The following is a 22,244-nucleotide window of genomic DNA, read 5'->3' as shown; positions in this document are numbered from 1 at the left end:
GAGGGAATAGGCTAGTTTCTCTGATGTATGTGAAGGTGAATGTGAAGAGAAAGGTCAGGAAATAACTAAGAAAGAAAAGACGCAACTGACTTAATTTGTTGATGGTGTGGCATACAAATAGTTCTGGATGAAAAAGGGCAGAACATTAAAAGACGGTAAATTCAAATTTCATCAGTGAGTCATAAATTGGTAATATTAAAACATAAAAGTGACACACACAGTTTGTCAGCTGCTATAAGGTTAGGATTGTTCCCTGGGACTTTATAAGGACAAGCAATGTTCATCTACAAAGCGAATGCAGTTTAAAGTGTGAATAAAAACTCCTGCCATGGACACAACAGATGGATACCTTTGGAGTATACTTCTGGCTGCATGGAAGAAGGCCAATACAGAGAAAATGACACAGTCTGAATCAACAATCAAGGACCAAAAATAATAACTGGCGTTCAGAAAGTTGAGAAAATCACTCACAGTTTGGACAAGTTTGACAAACTGAATAACTATTTCGTGGACAGTTATGACGGAATTAATGTTCAGGACTTTATGTTTGGATGTTATGTGCTGTTTATGCATGTTATGTGCTGTTTATGTGCTGTTTATGCATGTTATGTGCTGTTTATGTGCTGTTTATGCATGTTATGTGCTGTTTATGTGCTGTTTATGCATGTTATGTGCTGTTTATGTGCTGTTTATGCATGTTATGTGCTGTTTATGTGCTGTTTATGCATGTTATGTGCTGTTTATGTGCTGTTTATGCATGTTATGTGCTGTTTATGTGCTGTTTATCATGTTATGTGCTGTTTTTGTGCTGTTTATGCATGTTATGTGCTGTTTATGTGCTGTTTATGCATGTTATGTGCTGTTTATGTGCTGTTTATGCATGTTATGTGCTGTTTATGTGCTGTTTATGCATGTTATGTGCTGTTTATGTGCTGTTTATGCATGTTATGTGCTGTTTATGTGCTGTTTATGCATGTTATGTGCTGTTTATGTGCTGTTTATGCATGTTATGTGCTGTTTATGTGCTGTTTATGCATGTTATGTGCTGTTTATGTGCTGTTTATGCATGTTATGTGCTGTTTATGTGCTGTTTATGCATGTTATGTGCTGTTTTTGTGCTGTTTATGCATGTTATGTGCTGTTTATGTGCTGTTTATCATGTTATGTGCTGTTTATGTGCTGTTTATGCATGTTATGTGCTGTTTATGTGCTGTTTATGCATGTTATGTGCTGTTTATGTGCTGTTTATGCATGTTATGTGCTGTTTATGTGCTGTTTATGCATGTTATGTGCTGTTTTTGTGCTGTTTATGCATGTTATGTGCTGTTTATGTGCTGTTTATCATGTTATGTGCTGTTTATGTGCTGTTTATCATGTTATGTGCTGTTTATGTGCTGTTTATGCATGTTATGTGCTGTTTATGTGCTGTTTATGCATGTTATGTGCTGTTTTTGTGCTGTTTATGCATGTTATGTGCTGTTTATGTGCTGTTTATCATGTTATGTGTTGTTTATCATGTTATGTGCTGTTTACGTGCTGTTTATGCATGTTATGTGCTGTTTTTGTGCTGTTTATGCATGTTATGTGCTGTTTATGTGCTGTTTATCATGTTATGTGCTGTTTTTGTGCTGTTTTTGTGCTGTTTATGCATGTTATGTGCTGTTTATGTGCTGTTTATGCATGTTATGTGCTGTTTATGTGCTGTTTATGCATGTTATGTGCTGTTTATGTGCTGTTTATGCATGTTATGTGCTGTTTATGTGCTGTTTATCATGTTATGTGCTGTTTTTGTGCTGTTTATCATGTTATGTGCTGTTGATGTGCTGTTTATCATGTTATGTGCTGTTTATGTGCTGTTTATGTGCTGTTTATGCATGTTATGTGTTGTTTATGTGCTGTTTATGCATGTTATGTGCTGTTTTTGTTCTGTTTATGCATGTTATGTGCTGTTTTTCAGACTTCCTATAAGTGATCTGTTCTGTTCTTCTGTATCTACCTCTGTATCTACCTGCGTTGGACCAATGAAATTTCCCCATGTGGGACAATAAAGGAATATCTTATCTTTATGTGCTGTTTATGCATGTTATGTGCTGTTTATGTGCTGTTTATCATGTTATGTGCTGTTTATGTGCTGTTTATCATGTTATGTGCTGTTTATGTGCTGTTTATGCATGTTATGTGTTGTTTATGTGCTGTTTATGCATGTTATGTGCTGTTTATGTGCTGTTTATGCATGTTATGTGTTGTTTTTGTGATGTTTATGCATGTTATGTGCTGTTTATGTGCTGTTTATGCATGTTATGTGCTGTTTTTGTGCTGATTATGCATGTTATGTGCTGTTTATCATGTTATGTGTTGTTTATGTGCTGTTTATGCATGTTATGTGCTGTTTATGTGCTGTTTATGCATGTTATGTGCTGTTTATGTGCTGTTTATGCATGTTATGTGCTGTTTATGTGCTGTTTATCATGTTAGGTGGTGTTTATGTGATGTTTATGCATGTTATGTGTTGTTTATGTGCTGTTTATGCATGTTATGTGCTGTTTATGTGCTGTTTATCATGTTATGTGTTGTTTATGTGCTGTTTATGCATGTTATGTGCTGTTTATCATGTTATGTGCTGTTTATCATATTATGTGCTGTTTATGTGCTGTTTATCATGTTATGTGCTGTTTATGCATGTTATGTGCTGTTTATGTGCTGTTTATCATGGTATGTGTTGTTTTTGTGCTGTTAATGCATGTTATGTGCTGTTTATCATGTTATGTGCTGTTTATGTGCTGTTTATCATGTTATGTGCTGTTTATGCATGTTATGTGCTGTTTATGTGCTGTTTATCATGTTATGTGTTGTTTTTGTGCTGTTAATGCATGTTATGTGCTGTTTATCATGTTATGTGCTGTTTATTTTTTATGTGCTGTATATATATATATATATATATATATATATATATATATATATATATATATATATATATATATATATATATATATTTACAGCTCAGAGTTGAGCAGTTTGAAGACAACAGTGTCTCACAGCATCTACCCTCGACTGGATTATGCCTAGTTTATTATTGGTCCAGGCAATAAATATCAGGGTTGCAAGATATGGCATAAGCCTTGGAAGGGGTTTGTAATCTAGCTCTTATTAAAAATGAAACACCATTAAACTTCCCCTTCTTCATTTCATGAAATGCATAGGTTTTTCTGAGAACAATAGGATTCTCACAAAGAAGCACTTTCCCACTCTTTTCAAACTATGAATAAATCCAAAATACAGAGCGCACCGGTCCGTTCTCATATATTCTCCCCGTCTGATATGTATGCGCTGGCTCTCAAACCCTATTACATCCATCTCCCAACGTAAACCACAGGCATTTATTTCGGCTTTCAGTTCAGAAGGAGTCCTCGAAGCAGCTGGGCCCGGCAGCCAGAACTAAACCATTCCCAAACAAGGGTAAACAGCGCATTTGCAGTCACTGGCGGCAGATTAATACTCATTTGGTGCACTAATGAGTATCTAGCAGGAGACCGTAAGACTTGGCAGAGCATTACCAAACTTCAGGAGTCACACTTTTTTCCCGTCACAATTTTCCAGGTCATTAGTGAGTGTTTTTCCACAATTACTCACAGGTCAGTTCAGAACACAGCAAGGAAGCAGATATTCAGAGCAGGTACCGCTTAGATTCATCAGACAGAGCAGAGAGATCACTTCTTTTCTGTCATACTCATTTGAAAGTGCAAAACATGCCACTGACTGATTAAAGTATTAACAAAAGAGAAAAAAATGCCTTCAAAAAGTAATGGAGAATATCACATTGCCTAAAACTAGGAATGTCACAATATCAGATTTTCTTTTGAGTTAAAAAACAATAAACAGTTTAGCATTTATTAACAATTCTTGACATGACCAGACAACTGTAAAAGAACACTAAAATACTACATTCAAATGCGTGTGACCAGCTTTATGAAAGGTTAATGCGTTCATATCATACATACGTTGACACAAATCTTTAGGTTTACTTTTTAGATTGCACCAAAATAACTTATTTTTGCTTCTAAAATGGTAAGATTATAATATTTTAGATTGTACAATTGTATTATGACGATTAACCAAATACATAATCTTGACATCCCTACCCATAACATAGTAATATATATTTTATTTCATTCATTCATTTTCTGCTGCTTGTTCCCGTCAGGGGTCGCAGGTCACAGGAGCCAGTGACTTTGTGTCTCGTCGCAGGGTTAACACAGAGACAGTGATACAAAGACAACCTTTCACTCTCACATTCATTAGGGGCAATTTACAGTTCCAGTTTTACAGGAAGCCGGAGAACCCACGGTAACACGGGAAGGACATGCAAATTGCCACGAGCACCCCTGGGGAGCTATTGGGAGTCAAACATAGAATATTGATCGGTTTAATATAGTAACAGTCAAACGATAATAAACATTGCTTGTGTAACGTCACATGTTTCATACAGCTTTATATGAACTCAAATTGCCATATATGAACTCAAATTGTTCCAATCCACTGAGTGCTATAAATCCGAATGTGTAAGGCACAATTGTTTAAATGTTACAATCTTGAAAGTGGTCCATTAACCATTCTTGTGTTACTTTTCCATTGCACACATCCCCATTTGTATAAACTGTATTGTATAATGGCCTAACTAGCTCTGCACCCGAAGCACATTCGACCTGTCAGCGCCCCGTACTGTGAGGTCACTGCAGTGCAGCGAATCCTTTCGGGCTTCATTCACCTGAATCTTTTATGCTTCGTGCATGTAGCAACTTCACAGCCTTCAAAATTCATGGCTGAGCTAGTCAAAAGTCCCTCCACTCATTCCCAAAGAACAAAAGCAGAACAAAAGCAGCTCTCCTTTGGTCTGAACAGCCTTTATTGGCCTCTCGTTGCAGGGTTCCATGTCAATTGGATACTGACCAATGGCAGCGCTGCAGAATGGTGATCGGGTACTACTGTATGTGCCATCTGCTAGCCTTATGAATATAGTGTGTCGGGATGGGGTTATTTGAGGTTAAATAGACCATGCAACTGCGCCTGGTGGAACTCGGGGAAAGGCAGGCAGACAGGCAAGGAAGGGAAATTCAAAAAGCATGATCGGTGCAGAGAACCAAAAATATACCGTATTTCTCCCTTAACCAGCTGCCATTTCTCAATAATAGATAGAGGTATTTTGAGATGCAACCAACCAACTGAAGCAAAGAATAATTCCATGTTCAAACCTTTCCGGTCCTTTTCAGATTGCATCATTTGTTGCTTTAATTGAAACGTGGTAGAATAAAACAATAAAAGCGTTTGAACTAATGAAGGATAATGGGGCAGCTGGGTGAAGTGAGACGGTAAAAAGCCGACATCTCACTGGGCGTACAATTTAACTTTACCACAACGTTGAGCTTCTGCAAGTAAATGAGCAAAAGAGGAGTTTAGTGAGTCGTACATTAAAGGGTCATTTGAACTGACTTCGTTTCCAATCTGGGGGGAAACTTCTCTAAAGGAAAACGGAACAGAACAAGTCCTCACAGTCTCTGCAGAGAAAGAGGTGAATTATGGCTCCATATTATGATCGCTGCCATGTCTACACATCACTCATCCTGATAGAGGAAAAGAAGTCATCCTTGAATGTTACATGAGTGTTAAAAAGTGAATCTCCGTGGAAATTAATCATCTTTTGAAAATGACACTTTTCTCATCTTTCTTCTAAGCTCCAGGAAAAACAAAGGTGATTAATATGTCCATTTCAACATGACACATCATGATCATGCTCAGAGCAACAGTGGCTTAATAAAATCACATTGAAACCTCATAATTGCAAGTGAAATTGTATTGTACCCATTATCAGAATAAGAAAATCATTGTTTGTTCTTCCTAATTTGTCTAGTTATTTTGTTAGTTGTAGATCCTCCTATTTCAAATGATATTCAATTGCATTTAAATGGGATAATTTATTTCAGTTTATTTCTTTTTACAAAACAAACACAAAGTATGATCAGTGCATTCAGGGTGTTCACAAATGTCATTGTTTGGTCCTAAATCTAGTCTGATGTGGACTTGGTTTGGTCCTCTTCACGTCATTGTTCAGTCCTGATCTAGTTTAGTTTAATTTAGTTTCGAGTTTAGTTTAGTTTCAAGTGGCATCGCTCAAGTCACACTTACCTTCCTGCTATTACTTCTACTCTACCACTGCTACAACTAAATATTACTTATCAACTACTGTTACTTGCTACTTGAAAGTTCTAAAAAAGTAGATCCAGGTCTTGCGTGTATAAGTCCTCTGCACATTAGCTACAAAGATGACCTATCACGTCTCGACTTACTGCAAATGAAATGTGAAAATGTAACTTGCTTCATAGTTTACTTGCTGATACAAAGGCCTCCGTCAGAGCTCCTTAACAAATATTTGGAAGAGCGAGCGATTACAACTTCCCAGCATCAGCGTGTCATAAAGTAGTCCCTCTAACACATCCCATGCATATCGTGTGTGGAAAGAGACGGTCAAGAGTGGAATTAACTGAGAAGTCGGAAGTTAGAAGTGGAAATTGGTGACTCCACGAGGCATCTGCTCTTTACTTGGCTTCAGTGATGGGCAGAAGTCAATAAGCTTATGTCCACTGGGTCAAACGGAGAATAAAAGTTAGCGCAGACAAGTGCCTGTCAAAAAGAAGGTCTCCATGGAGATCATTACGGATATGTCGACCTTTTGCAACCGTTGTATTTTCGGCCAAAAGGACATACGAGTACGGTTATGACTTTACATAAATCAATTATAAATCAATTTGAACAGTTAAAGGTGCAGTGTGTCTCTGATGCCGTGGAGACAAGATCAGTGCTCTGCCTGAAACGTTAAGTAGCTATGTTTGCATGCACACAACAATCTGATTATTTATTACTGACTTCTGGACGTTTAAGATGATTTAAATGACCACAAATTCTGATGTGAGTAATCAGACGGACCATGGGGATTTTTAACAGTAAAAGCCACTAAGGAAATAATCTTATCAATTTAGCACTTCTTAAAATAAGGGTGTTTAAACTGCTTTTAAAAAAATCTTTGAAAAACATTGGTGGGTGAAATAGGGTTGTCGCAATAATAAAATGTTAGTTTTATGATAATTTTTTTCATGAGCATGACCAAACAAAAGAGAAATCTGTCTTTTATTCTCATTGTCTAACATTACTATTCCTCAATTTTGTAACTTACTTTTTTCGACTAAGTATTTGAATGTAAAACTTAATTTGCTTCTAAAATGAGCACAATTACTATTTTTTACCTCTTACGCGTACATGTATTTTGACCTGAATAATCATGATTATCGTTTAACCAAATATCCTTGCCATCCCTAGAGTGGACTTGCCTCTCCACAGATCTGCCCTGGTGGCATCATCTGCTTGTCGTCATGGAAATAGATATGTTTATAACCTACTTTGGAACATTCCAGGCAGAGCACTAACATGTAGATAAGTGGCAGACCCTCCCACTCCACAGACCTGCACCTTTAAGGAATCGTATTCATGTTTACGATACTTTTAATGATGAATTATTATTTGTGTGATTTCCAAAATTAGAACAAAAGTTTACATGGCACAATCACAAAAGCAGGTGTGCACTTTGAGCAGCGTGTTTCATATTTAATTTTGGACAGTGGACTGTTGAAAATAGATAAGTCAGGTTGAATTTATTTTTTTGGCCAAAAGCACAGGTTTTGGCAGTGACTCTACAGACGGTGAGAGCCTCTGGACGGGCCCCAAACTCACAGCTGCAGTATACGTCAACAGCTCGGGCCAATTTATGCCTCCAAACGAGTCCAGTCAATGAACGCATTATGACGAGTACTTCCTGCTTCGACCCCTGCACTTTCTCCCATCTCCATAAGTGGCACGTATTAGCCAGAATGTGAGGAGATGCTTTTTATTCTGTTGCATGTATAAATCATGTTTATGGCAATGTGCAATTTATTTTACTATATGTGTTTATTTATTGTGTACAATTACATTGGGAAACCTTCAAAGATTCTAAAATGCATAAATCAGTCACCTTTTCAATTGTCTTATGGTTAGTATGATTTTCTCAGTAAATTTTAATCTGGAAACTAAACTGTCCAATCTGCATTTTTGTAGTATTTAATTTAATATATTATGTTGTAACGTCAAAGAGAGTTTTGTTAGATTTAGAAATATTTTAATTAATAAGGCAAAAATTTTTATACACCAATCTTCATTAAATCTTGGTTACGTAAAAACAATAATTACACACACATATATATATATATATATATATATATATATATATATATATATATATATATATATATAATCTAACATTTTTCAGAGTCAAAAGTCCCAAATATTTGCAATTTAGCCATTTCTACACATAAAACGTCATATTGGTACGAAGGAAATCTTCTAATAATTTGTTTTGTTCTTATTTTACTTTTTTTTTTGTCTCATTTATACAAGTAAACCACAGAAAACTTTTCCAACTGACATCTCTAAATTTAAGATTTTTTGTCCTCTTCACCTGCCGTGTCTCACCTCAAATTTTAATGACCGGATAAGCTGGCCCGTGGATCAATTTAAATGTATTTTCAGAATTGTTTAATAACTTATGAGGCGAGACCATTTTGCCAACACAGTAGTTTCCAGTGACATTATGAGGATTGATTTTACATGACACCGTAGACAGGAGAGGGCGTGTCCAGACAGTGAGGCGTCATCCATCTGCCTCCAGCTGATGATAAATGTTTAAACTCCTTCCATATTCCCGTCCTCAGTAATGAAATAATAACTCTAATCATGCTTTGATTAACATAATTAGAAAAACCTCCGCTTTATTTCTATTGCGGTGATAAATGGAGTGAAAGGCAGGCAGAGTTTGTGTAAAACTCCTGGCTGGGGAATAGATAATTAAGTACATTAAGTTTATTAGGCTCATGTTGATGTAAAGGGGAGGGACGCCTAATGCAATCATTGGCTTTCTGTGCAGGCTGACTCCGGGTTAAACAGCCACATTACGGGGCTTTAAGCACAACTGTCCAAGATGGATGGAGTCTTAACCAATGCGAGCTAATTGCTATTGCTATCAAAGTGGATCTTGGGAAAATCCATCACGTATTAGCATGTTCTTAATGCACATGTTAAGCTAAAAAAGGGGCAGGATTCAAGTCAGTATCACCATCTAATTTTCCTGTTAAGTTTTGCATCTTGGAAGAAACAATTTAGCCAAACTATGGAGGCTTTTTTCATTTTCAGCTTGGTAGGAAAATAGGAAATAGGTTGACGCTCTGAGAGAAAATGAGATTAAAAAAAAAAAAAAAGCAACAAAAATAAATTGGTTCCTGCTCCAAACTGGTAAACGGTGTTACTTTTGTAGTAGTAAAATTGGGAATTCCCTTAAAGATGTCTAAGGCTTCAAATAAATGAGGGCATTTCTAAGGTGATTTGATTTTGTGGCTTCAGACAAACATGGCTGCAGGGTTTGTGAGGCTTTGTGTGTTTCTACAACGTGCAAATGTGTTGGTCTGTCCATCTCCACCACTGCGCGCTCCTGTCTGCATTTTAGATCAGGCTCTGGAGCTGATGCCTGCAGATGCGACTGCCATTTACTCCCCTGCCAATCAAACAGAGCACAGCAGAAGCTATTCCCCCAGCGGCATCTGCAGTTTACCTGGATATGTGAGAGACGCTGCAGTGCCACTGGAGCTCTGAACGGTGCTATTCATGAGGGAACAGAAACTGGAATTTGCCATTTTCTTCATGTCTTTAAGTTTAAGTGTGACAAAATCCGATGCACTGGTTTTGATCAGTGGTGGAAGACGTACTCAATATTAATACTTAAGTAAAAGTATAATCGACTAAACGTTTTAAAGTGCCCAATTTGAGTTAAAAGTACAAGTATATCAGACAGATTGTTAGAACTGTTAACATGGTAAATTTGGTTATTTTGATAAACAATAACAATTTGAATGAATTTCCACATTTTAGTGGTTTATATTTCTGTTTGCTCAAAGCTCAAAGCATAATATGCTTTGAGCTTCAGGATGTCACCATGAGTATGAAAAGTACTTTTTACTTCTGCTTCCAATTGAAAAATGTTTTGAAATAGAAAGTACAGATACATGCTTTTAAATATAGTGGAGTAAAAGTAAACAGTATCGACAGTAAAAACGAAAAAAAAAAAAAAAAGTGAAATATAGATACCTAAAGATTTTACTTCAGTACTTTTACTTCTCTACGTCACTACTTTCCACCACAAGTTTTGATGGTTACAATCGCCACCAGACATGAATCAAACCATTGCATATGAATGAAAGCTCCCCAGAGAACCAATGATAACCGTAATAATTACATTTTCAATAGTGAGATGTGACAATGTTGCTATGGATGCGTGCTACACTTCTGGAACGCTGATCTGGTCCGTTCAGTAGAGTTTCAGCAGCATCAGTGCAATTGAAGTGCACCTAATCCACAGAAGTTTGTATTATTTACATCTTTGTACTCACCTGTTCAGTTTGCCATCATTTTACCTTCACATTCGATTTAACCCCAACTATAAAATGAAGAGTGAAATGACGTACACTTCTGCTTGGTGACAGACATACACACAATTAGGATATATTTTCTTAAACGTCAAGGCTAAGACCCTTAAAGTAGATTATGTTTTAATCCTGACAAATCAATAGAACGGAGGATTATTCTGCATTTCCACGAGGGATGTGATCTCCGTATGTGTCAGCGCAAAGACGAAATGTCAGACTTTTATCACTATAGAGGTTGAATTAACTCTGGCAGAGATAATGGCTTTTCTTTAAGGACTGGAGCGGCGCTAAATTAAGTGCCCGGAGGTGAGGTCCTATTGACACGGCAGGTTAATGAACAGCACACCCGCGGGATGGAGGCGGGGGCCAACCGGTGAAAAGGGTTGTAGTTTTTCTCTTTAACGATAAACAATACCCGACACAACAGAGGTGAAACGAGAAAGCGAGGAGATGATGAGGGAACTGACATCATTGTTGACATTTCAACTCATCGAGCGGCTGTGCTCCGTTCCCTGGAAAAGGCGCTTGATTGCCGCATTGGCATTTTTCTGTGGTGTAATTGTCATTGAAGGGTCTCAATGACAAAGCGAACAAGTGAGTGGGGAAAAAAAATGAAAACAAACAATTGACAGTAAATTTGAGACTTTGCAGCGTTGATTCCATAAGAGGTTCGGAAATACCAATGCAATAAAAGGCTTTCGTTGTGGAAGAGGAAAAGAGTCCTTTCACCAATTGCATTGCTGATTCTGGCACAGATTAGCATAGCCTGTAAAGAATTGCTGATATCACTAAAACAGGCTATACTAATTAAAGCCAGAATCATCAATTCACATCTTCGGAAGACAGCTCGACGCCGACGTGAGCTAAAGTTGGAAAGGGACCAAATGTTAGTGGTACAAAAATACATCATACCGGTAAATACACACGATACAAGCGCCTAATAAATCATTGTTGTTGTTAATTGTCATCTGTCATCACAACCACCTGCACCCAAAGGAGCACGTGCTTGTGCCACCATTGTTTCTCAAAGGAGAGGTAGTGTTAGCCTCTGTGAACCGGCATCAACACATTCATATCGTGGTCCGTGCAATTTGTCCTTTCGCCCATTTTTGGTGAGGAGATTACACAAAAGAAATGGTCAAAGATTAAGTAAGGCAAGAAATAAATCAACCACAAATCCCAAATCATGGCTACTTAGTGTTTAAAATAATGTTATGTCACTTTACCTGCTTTTTACATGCTAATAATTCTGTCCACACAACCAGGGTCATATCCACTATGTATTTTCCTATTCTACCTTCACAGTGTGTTCGATTTAAGTCTATTTTTGTAAATATCGTGTTGTTTTTATTCTTGATCTGCCCTGGAATTGTGTCGTTGTGGGACAAATAAAGGTTCTCTTATCATCCTCAAATTACCCCTGATGTACCCCAAAACATCAGATTTGTATTCAGTCTCAATTTTCTCTAACTCACAAACAATTTATTTTCACTTCTGTTCTGTTTAAGCCATAACCGATCAACATACAGTCATTTGCCAGTGTTACCATCTGTTACAGGCAGGAAGAGAAGGAAAAGGGCAAAAATTACACACATTCAACAGACAAAAGAGAACAATACTGTAAATGCCATTGACGTTTCCTTCATCCACTGTTGTAGATTTGTTGCGATTTTTCAACAAATGCATGTTAAATTTTCTTTTCAGTCCAACACAGAAGCTTAAATAGTTTCATATTGCATTGAACATCCTCGATTTGTCATCCCCCGAAGCCCCTTTCACCCACTCCACATGTTCACCACATGTTCAGGATCAATAAGCTCCCTGGTGGACGCTCGGTTCTATGGACACTCTTTATCTCACAAAGCCATATCACAGAATTCTGCCGTGCACGAGCCTCTTCCCTCCCTTCCCGGCGACACGAGGCCGACGGTAATGGATGGCCTAGCGAAGGAGAAATGTACCGAGAAAGAAATGGGCCGAGTCAAGAAATTAGACAGCGGGCGGCAGAGGCTGGAAAGATGGACGGAGGTAATGTCTGACAACAAACAAATGAAGAGGATCCTGCTTTGCGAGATAAGGGAAGATCTGTTTGTCTCAAGGCCGGCATCGCGCAATAAGGATTCCCCAGCGCAGCCTCAATAAACACGGCGTTTTTGAATAGAAGGTTGACATAATGAACGTACTTGCTGGCTTGTGACGCCGGCTAGACTCGCACATAATTCAAGTACAAAAGTGTTTGGATTTGGATGAAACGGAACATTGGTTAGAAATGCGCATTGAAAAATTAGCACTCTAGCTTAGAAGTCTGAAGAGGCCTCGATCAGTTTGTCCGTGGGTTTGGTAAATGTGCATGAATTTGTCTCTCTAATGTTACAGATCTGAAGATATGGATTTATCAAGCGCAAAGAAAGGAGCGACTTCTTTTAAAGCTTCACAAAGTTGGATTCCACAGAGGTTGAGTAAACTTCAAGGTAAGCAAGGAAGGTAATTGAGAGACTTGCAAGTAGGATGTCTCGTATTGAAAATTATGATCTAAGTGTGTTGCTCTTCAGCCTGTGCGTGCAAGTGTGCTGTAAGTGCACTTGTGTCACTGCGGAGCTTTTGAAATCAAAATTAGAATGAATTGTCTTGGATCATCACTCTTGGATGATGATGCTGTGGTTGGACAGAAGAAAACCTTGAAGTATAGCGCTCGGGATCCAACGTCAAAAAGCAAATTGTTAAGATCTTAAGGTTAAGTTTAAGTCTGCCATGTTGCTGCATCACCTGCAAAATGTCAAAAGAAATAGCATTTAGCATCTTAACATTTCTATCTATTTAACACTAGAGTCATAAACTCTATGGATTTGTCACATTAAGCAAAACTAAGTCCATGTTTTTATTGATTGATCTAAAGATAACTTTAAAAAAAAACACAAGACTATTCTCTGAAGAGCTGTGCCTTAGAGCGCACAGCAATTAAACTATGAAAGGTCACCACTAGTGATTGAATAGATAATTAGCTTTTCCTAATGCAATATTCAGGAACAAATTGTGGAAATACTTCTATTGTACATTGTGAAACCTTGAAATTAATGCCCTGTATTAGTAAACAATATTTTTACTAAATTATTCATCTATTTATTCATTTGTTTTCTACCGCTCGTTCCCGTTAGTGGCCGTGGGTGACTGGAGCCTATCCCAGTGACTTTAGGTCTTGGGCGGGTACACTATATGGACCATTATACATATTTATTTAAATGTATTTTACTATCAAACTATTTTATTCACACTATTTCTTAGGGAGTAGAATTTTAACCAAATATGCACACACGAAATACTAAGGTAATTTGGCATTTTTTAAATGTCAAACTTGGAGATTTTCATGTATTTTCCTTTTTGATCCTTTTCGTTTGCATAATTTAACTTTAACACATTAGATCACTTAAACTTTGGCTGCACTGAATTTTTTAACTAACAAGAAACTGCTTGGTTTCAATTTGATTTTAAATCATGCAAAACAATGATAGGATTAGTACTGTGTAATACTAAGGAAAAGCATTGAACTGTATGCAAAACACACATTCCCCCTTGAATAAATACTGCAGTTTTTTCTCCATAATACACCAGAATATTAGGGATATATACATATATATGATTTTTTTTTAGTTTATAATAATACCCATTATGTGTCCTGCTGCTGTGGTCAATAACCGATATTTGCAAAGACTAGTACACATTTATGTAAAGCCTTTTTAATGTTTACTAATCAACTTTACACATAACTAATTCAAAATATTATTAAATTATTACATAAACACGTATTTTTCTGGGATATAAAAAATAATTAGTTGCATTATTGTGTAAACATACAGTCATATTTATTTAGGCTAATTGCTCTTTTATTTTCATTTTTTCCTCATTAGTCTGTTCAAAAAGACAAATACCGGTGCCAAATATCGGACTGATATCTGAGAAAGCCGATATCACCAATACCAATATTGGAAGCGATATTTCTCACGCATCCCGTTCTGTTATTTTGTGGTGTCTTTGTAGAATATGTTGTTGACATGACAGGTGCACTTTGGAGGACATGACAGAATGTCCTTTTCACTTTCACTGATGAGTAAGAGCCGTCTGACTCTGCTGCTTACACATGTGCATTAATGATTTCCCGTTACCTTGTACTTCTTGTCCAATTCATTACTCATGTTGTGGTGTTGTTTATCTCGTCATTATTCAAAACATGCCTAGCCGAAAAATGTGTCATAAAAGGACAATAACTTTAATTTCGACCTTGAATCTTAATTGCTGCTTAAAGGTGGAGACTTGAATGTGGCTGAGCAGAGAGTTAAGTCTGAAGATTGGGACTCTTAAATGCAAATTATGCTGGAATCTGCTTTAAGGCCATTTAGCACAATCCATTTAATTATCTCCCCCTCAATAGTTCTAACCCAAGTGTTATTAATTGACCACCTGCATTTCTTTGGCCATTGTTTTAAACACTATTTGAACTAATGTGTTGTTTAGTAAAAGTTTTTGTGGAACAAAAAAGCCATTTCAAAAGTTAGAAACACAAACAATAAATGATGACAGAATCTGCGAATATCAAAACATTTATCATAAAACAAATGCAAAAAGGAGAGAAGTATATTTATTTTGGGAGAAATGAAAGCTGAAGTCTGGCAGTCTCACTCCTCGCTGGGGCCAGCTCGCATTGTGTTCCAGACACTAACTTTAAGTGCTACAACAACAGGTTTAGTGTGACACTTCTATTCAGAGCTAGTAAACGAAATCTTCTGATTACAACATACTTGGGACTTAAAAAGGACGTGTTCCACATTTATTTCAGGGTATTTTAGTTAGTACTGTTAGTTTGTGTTGTTTTGTTTGTTTTAAATTGGTTCAGAGTGATTGGTTGTGAAGCAAACTAACTTAATTAAGTCTTTTCATTAGCATTTTACTGTGGAAACTTGCTCACACTCCAACCTGACTGCTTTAGGGCTTTACTATTTTGTGAGAGCTGAAATATATGGAATATTTCATGCCTGGACAAGACTTCATCTTCAATGATGCATTCACATCAGAAGAAACAACAATCCTATCTGAGGAGTGAGGAAACACCAGCACATAAAAGTGTATTTATGCCATAGAGAAAAGACAGGCCAAAACATCTGGACTCTGTCTGGAGCAGGTATGGAACTGTGTGTTCTGGAAGAACCATAAAACACAGCAGTCTAGTTCAGGGAGGGAGAGAGGAGGGAAGACAAATACTCTAGTGCCATCGTGTTATCTCCAATGGTTAGACTGAGCTGAGGTCTTTACACTGCAGAGATGCTCATCATGAAAACATTATGTGATATACCAGGGCTGTCTATAAACATTCAAATAGAATGATCAGGTTCAGGCTTGTAACTCCTTTGAAATGACATGACAATCTACCTGGAAGGTTCAGACTGATATTTTCATACAGCTCAATATAAATCTGGTCACTGCATTCATCTCTGGGAGTTCAGATGGCCATGTTTGACAGATGGATTAGCCAACAGGGACGTGCATGGTCCATATCAAATATGGTGATTTATGAGGGGGAAAAAGGCAAAATATATGACCTCAGATAAACTTAATCTCTTAATCTGAGGAGAGGGATGTTTTGCTCGAGACGTCACGGGGAAATGGGGACCAGAGGCTCTCTTCGTAAAGTCAGTGAGATGTGTGTATTCTGGATGCAAAGGGCAAATAAAGTGGTGGTAAAGTGGTTCTCAAGAGACAAAATCTGAGATGTACACAACAAATAAGTGTTGTAGCGTTGCACAAAAATATTGGACAGAAATGAACAATGCACTGCAGGCTGTTTTTGACTCCACCATCCAACTCAATTCAGAACTATGTATTTGGGTCTCAAAACCCGCGCCATGGACACAATAAAACAAACTTCTGGAGGACAATTAAGAACTGGACTGACACAACTGACATACAGAAAATGGAAGTTTCAATTTTGAAATGGACAGAAAAAATATTTAAAAAAACAAAAAATAAAATGTAATGTCTCTCCCCTGAAGACGAGAGGCCTTTTCACGCTATAGTTGTCCTGTCTAACAAGTCTTTGCATCAGTAAAATATACTTATCTGACGTTCCTTATTTTATATAAAGGTTAATTAAGACAGGATTAAAGAAAAACGGTTGAGATGCTTTTACATGGATTATGATTTGCAGATAAGTGAGGGAGATGTTGAGATACTGTGCCGCTCTCATTACAAAATGCAATACTAAGTTTGTGCCTCAGACATAAAGTCTGTACTATCGGTACAGCAAAGTCCTGGAGGACTATTTCAATTTAGAGTTTCATTTGTTTTTGCTCCTGAAATCACTTTGAGGCAACCTTATGTAACTTCCAGCTGTGAATGAAGGACACAGAGGCAGAATTACATTTAAAAGATGCAGCTCAGAGCTACAATAAGAGCTGTGACATGAGGAAGCAGGGACACCATAGGCACATGGCATTACAGGGGAGTAGAAAAGACAAGAAGAGACAGATGATTTCCATTCACACAGTGGTGTTTGGAGCTGTTGTTGAAAGGCAGGGATGAGATTTAAACCCCAACAGCAACATATATGATATGTAAAATATTTTAACACCTATCGCATTCAGTTTTATGTCGATGTCATGAGCTTTGTATTTTTGTTACACTATTAAATAACTCATAAACCAGTCATAATTGCTGTATTGAAATAATTCTACATCAGGACAAATCCTGGATTAAAGCAGGTCTATATCAGGATTAAGAAATAAATCAGAAGTTTTCAATTCTGACCAGGCCAGGTGTAACCATTAGCATCAGGTTAAAGCACAAATCCAGGGCTAAACCAGAATTAAACAAGGTCGTCAAGCTTTTTTCCCCTCAAATATGGCAATTAATTCTTGAAAAAACATTTGATTTAAGTGTTGCTGTTTCTGGTTCAACAGTCAGGTGATTGTCCAAAGGAGGGAAAGACCAAAAATCAAATAGTCCCATGTGATTAGACAAAAATGCAACGACTGATCAAATGATATATATCAGCTAATTTTGATGATATAATGTCAACATTTCACTGTTGCCTGTAAATGTGTCAGGGGACAAACATTACGGACCAAAACCTGGACATAATGATGACACGCGTTTCACTGACATGTGCTCTCAACATGAAAAGATGTCATTACCACACAGCATATGTGCATGTGTACACCTCAATGGAAGCTGCATGGAGCTGGAGCCCTGCCAGTCTGCCTGGGTGACAGCACCTCAGGGCACCCATGGGAGAACAGAAAGTCATGAATGTCACAGCTGTGCGCCGACGCAACAGGGCTGTTTTTCTCTGTAGTAACATTAACAGTGGCGATATCTTCAGACTATTCTCAGGGGGCGCACACTCTGGCCCACAGGCAGGAGAGGATCACAGCTGGCCCCTCAAGTATCCCGCTGTATGATGCTATTGTCTAGAAACAAATGAGATGCATGATGATCATATGAAATGAGTTTAAGACTGTAACCAGAATGATGGACTGACTGCAAGCATTGGAATATTGCATTCAAACCCATATGTATGTGTATGTAAGTCGCATACAGTCTACTAACGTCAAGCAATATCTATTTACAATATTTTAATATCTTAAAAAACAATTCTAGTACTTATGCTGTATGTACCCGTAGGGATGTTGCAATATAACATTTCAGAGTTCTGATTATTGTGAGGGGAAATATTGCGATTTTATGGTTAGTCTTAGTTATGGGCCGAAAAGAAAATTGATATTGTATTTCTTTATACATATAATTATTGTATTTTATGCTATATGGTTTCCAAACTTTTTTACATTAGCAAATGCAAAAAAACAACAACATAATTGTATTGCATAACAAAGTTATAGTTGATTTAACAATACAATTGTGTTGAATTAAAACAACAACATAATGTAAAATATTATTTTACATTCAGCAAATACCAAAGATCTACCAATAGATATTATAATATATTATTATTTTTAATGTCAATGAGTGTTTTGCAGGGTTTTGATCAATGATAAACAATTATGCAACAGGAACACAGTATAGGCCTACTTTAATTGCCTAATAATATATTAAAAACTTCCAATATCAAACTGTGAGAGGAAAATGTGGCAAATTAATAGTTTAACCTTATCAGCACCTCACTTGTAGATCCTTTATCTATTATATACAACGCTATACTATACTATACTATATTTATGTAATACTTGTGGTATTACATAAATATAGACAAAATGATGACAAACAAGTAAAAACACAATCCACAGTGCAATGAAATCTGTCCGAATGAGAAGAACCCATCAACTCTCTGAACATTGTCTAGCAGTTCCCGTACCATGCTAACATACAGCCTGTCAGAAAGCTCTCCATGGGGCACCTGTAGAACTTGGTTAAGATGGTGCTATTCATTCCAAATGCCAGGCTGTTTTGACCAAGACAAGTCCTCAGTAATGTGCTCACCAAGGACTGTGAAGCTGCTGACCTGCTCAACCTCAGCATTGTTGATGTAGATTGGCTGATGTCCCTCTTATCGCGGTCTCCTGATGTCAACAATCAGTTCTTTTGTTTTGCTGACATTGAGTCAGAGATGATTGTCCTGACACCATTTGTTTTATTGTGAGCAGGATAGACGTTAGAGTTGGTCTGCTGTCCCTCTTCAGAGCTCTACACCCCAGTACGGTGTACATTTTAGGACACCATATCCCTGATCGCTCCCCTCTTCTTGTCTTACGCCACTTACGTCCCAGTAAAGCACAGATCAAGGAGCGGGGGCGGCGCCTCCCTGTTGATTGCACCATGGTCATATCTTATGTTTGACATTACAAAATGAGTAAAGAAAGCAATGACAACTCACTAAAGTACTTTAGTGAGTTGACATGGAGAGCTCATCAGTGCTGCCAAGATTAGTTTTGGACAAATAAGAACCTCAGAATATATCATTTGCAAATAAAAAGCAAATTCAGCTCTTCAGATATCCAAAATGTCAGTAGAAATACTCAATGCAAATCCATTCTTTTGAGGTCTGAAATATTCACAATAGGACTCTTTTCAACAGCAGTCTTCAAAAGACCACTGAGTTGACAGATGATGCGAATTCCCAAGGCAAAATTAATGAACGGAAAATGAAATATCAACATCTCCTTTATCTGCCTTAGTATGGCCCTGCAGAATATAGGTTAAACACATGATGAATATATGAGATTTAAGTGTTATTTGCAGCACAGACACTAGTCCAATCATTAACCTGCAAGTGTTAACACCATTTATAGGTAAAAACAAACTTCCTCCAAAGCTAGATAAAGCCAGGATTGACATTTCCAAACTTAATCAAAGATTATAGAGTAACTGAAAGTATAAAGTCAAGAGAGCTTGGCTGGATATCAAATAGATTTTTATAGCACATTAGCACACAGACGCCCTGTGTCTAATGATACCCCAGTAGACTGTGAGTTTTAACAGTAACCCACCTTTAGTCTCCACAACACTTTGTATATTATTCATGACAGTCGGGTCGACGCACTGAGGGGATGAGCATGCACCGTGCCACATTCTAATAGAGACTGAGAGGAGCTTGTTAGAAGTTAAACTACACTGGCGGAAAAGTAGAAAAAGTCTGGGGCAAAGCTGTCAAATAGCAATTTTAGGCCATTTAAATAAAGGTCTGTGAGTAGTCGTTCCTGCTGTCGTGTCATGTGTAACCAAACAATGAATAATGCAACCAAGTGTAAGTTGATTGTCTATAAAAATGTCATTTGATTTCACACATTGAACAACAGCAAAAAGCGCAAATACTTTGTTCAGTACAAATCAGGGATGCTCTTGGTATGTAACAGCAGTGCTGCTAGCTCCACCTCATGCCCCTTTCATAGCATCTAAAAACATGTATCTCTACATAAGTGCCAGACTAACCTTTCATCATGAATGAATCAGATAGAAACAGACTCATGCAATTTATGTTAATAAGCCAATTAGCCAGCTCTGACTGCCGCTGGTTTACCCCCAGAAAAAGAAAGTAGACAGCTACAACAAAAGCCTCAGCCTGCCATTGTCTTCGATGATTTATAATTCAGAGGTGCAGATCTGTCCCTGTAATCACAGGAATATGCACAAGCTCGTGTAATGAAAGAGGAGACGCAGCACAGATGAGGTAGAGTAACAGGGTGGCTTCTGATTATTTCAGGGGAAAAAAAAATTTTGCTTGGATTGTACATAACAATAATACATTTTTGGGGTAAATTTACTTTTTCTCATTCTGCATTTCTCCAGAATGACACAAAAGGCCTCTTTTATCAAGCATTTGCTCATGTTCGAAACATTTAGCTAATTACTAATATGAGTTCATTTAAGAAAGAAAACTGTTCCCAAATAGGGATAAACATTAATTTGCAATGTATTTTAACAATTCAAAATGATCATATTTGATGGGCTACATGGTATTGTACAGGTACACTCACAGGAGCAGAGGCACACACAGGTTTGCACTAATAGTATTTTCAAAAAGTACATTACATAGCCAACAGTTCAGGTCACAATTAGGTTGTAAGAAATAAAAAAAATATATAATAATTGTGACATTTTAGAAGCAACATTTTTTTTAATGCAATCAATAGACCAAAAGTTCAATGTCATACTGGTCACAAATTCAATATTTCTCTCTTGTTTGGTCATGTTCTCAGCAATCGTGAATCGTTAAATTGTGGTGTTTATTTCTCACAACAATCATAAAATAAAAATGTGTGACATCCCTAAACATAAACAGTATCAAATTCATCTGCACAAATGATGAAAAAATCTGATATTTTGAGAGCTTCCCATAAAAGTGAATCCGAGGAGAGAGAGTGAAAGCATTGGTCCAGACAGGTAATCACATTTGAAGAAATGAGATGACACAAGTGGTTTATCTCTCCATTAAGAAGAGCTCCTCCACCAGACACAACCACGCATCTAAATACACCACCATATCTCAAACTTTATGTTACCGCAAACCCAAATGAAACGATGAATTGTCTCTTGCTTCAAAGCCTTTGTTCTACTCATGTGCGTCGTGACCAGCCATAGCCTCTACGTGCAGCTAGCCTATGCAATGTCTACATATGGGACATTGGTATTGTGGAATGCTGATGTCATAAGTATGTTATGTTACTTTTGTGTTCATTTAAAACCATCATCATCATCATCATTCATATGCAACATCAAACTTACGTGAGATTTGAGACACGCTCGACAACTGTGTCCAACTTGACGCTTAAACATTTGGACGTCTACATGTCTGCAATTACCAGGGTGCTCAACACGGTTGCTAGGGTATAAATGACAATTAGCCCCCGCAAAACCAAATTCCAATTATGGATCCTATGCACATATCCATTGTGGTTGCTTGGAAACAGTGCAGCCCCCCTCCTGTCACGCTAATGCTCTGGCCCCAATGACATTTTTGGGCAGCTTGTTTTATAGATTACCCCCCCTTGGTTTAATAAAAGAAATGTACCTATGCTCTTTGTTTGTGCTCGCATTTCCTGACATTTTCCCACTATCTGCTTCTGCTCTGGGTTCAGTAATTACGCCGCACATTAATAAACATCATCATGATTAGGATCTGAGCAGACACGGCCCGATAGTGCATTTCCATTTTAGGATGCAGTGGAGTTGTTGTCTTCTTTG

General features: G+C 37.4%; 1 protein-coding gene across 3 annotated transcripts in view; it reads right to left on the bottom strand.

Annotated features, from left to right (window-relative positions):
- Positions 1-22,244, bottom strand: part of chrm3a (cholinergic receptor, muscarinic 3a) — a 120,188-nt gene that overhangs the window by 55,374 nt on the left and 42,570 nt on the right. The gene's annotated exons all lie outside the window — the stretch shown is intronic.

The sequence above is a fragment of the Eucyclogobius newberryi genome, unplaced genomic scaffold (assembly GCF_026437365.1).
Source record: "Eucyclogobius newberryi isolate DKJ021-1_F unplaced genomic scaffold, fEucNew1.0.hap1 SCAF_8, whole genome shotgun sequence".
Lineage (NCBI taxonomy): Eukaryota > Metazoa > Chordata > Actinopteri > Gobiiformes > Gobiidae > Eucyclogobius > Eucyclogobius newberryi.
This window is presented reverse-complemented; position numbering and strand designations above follow the sequence as displayed.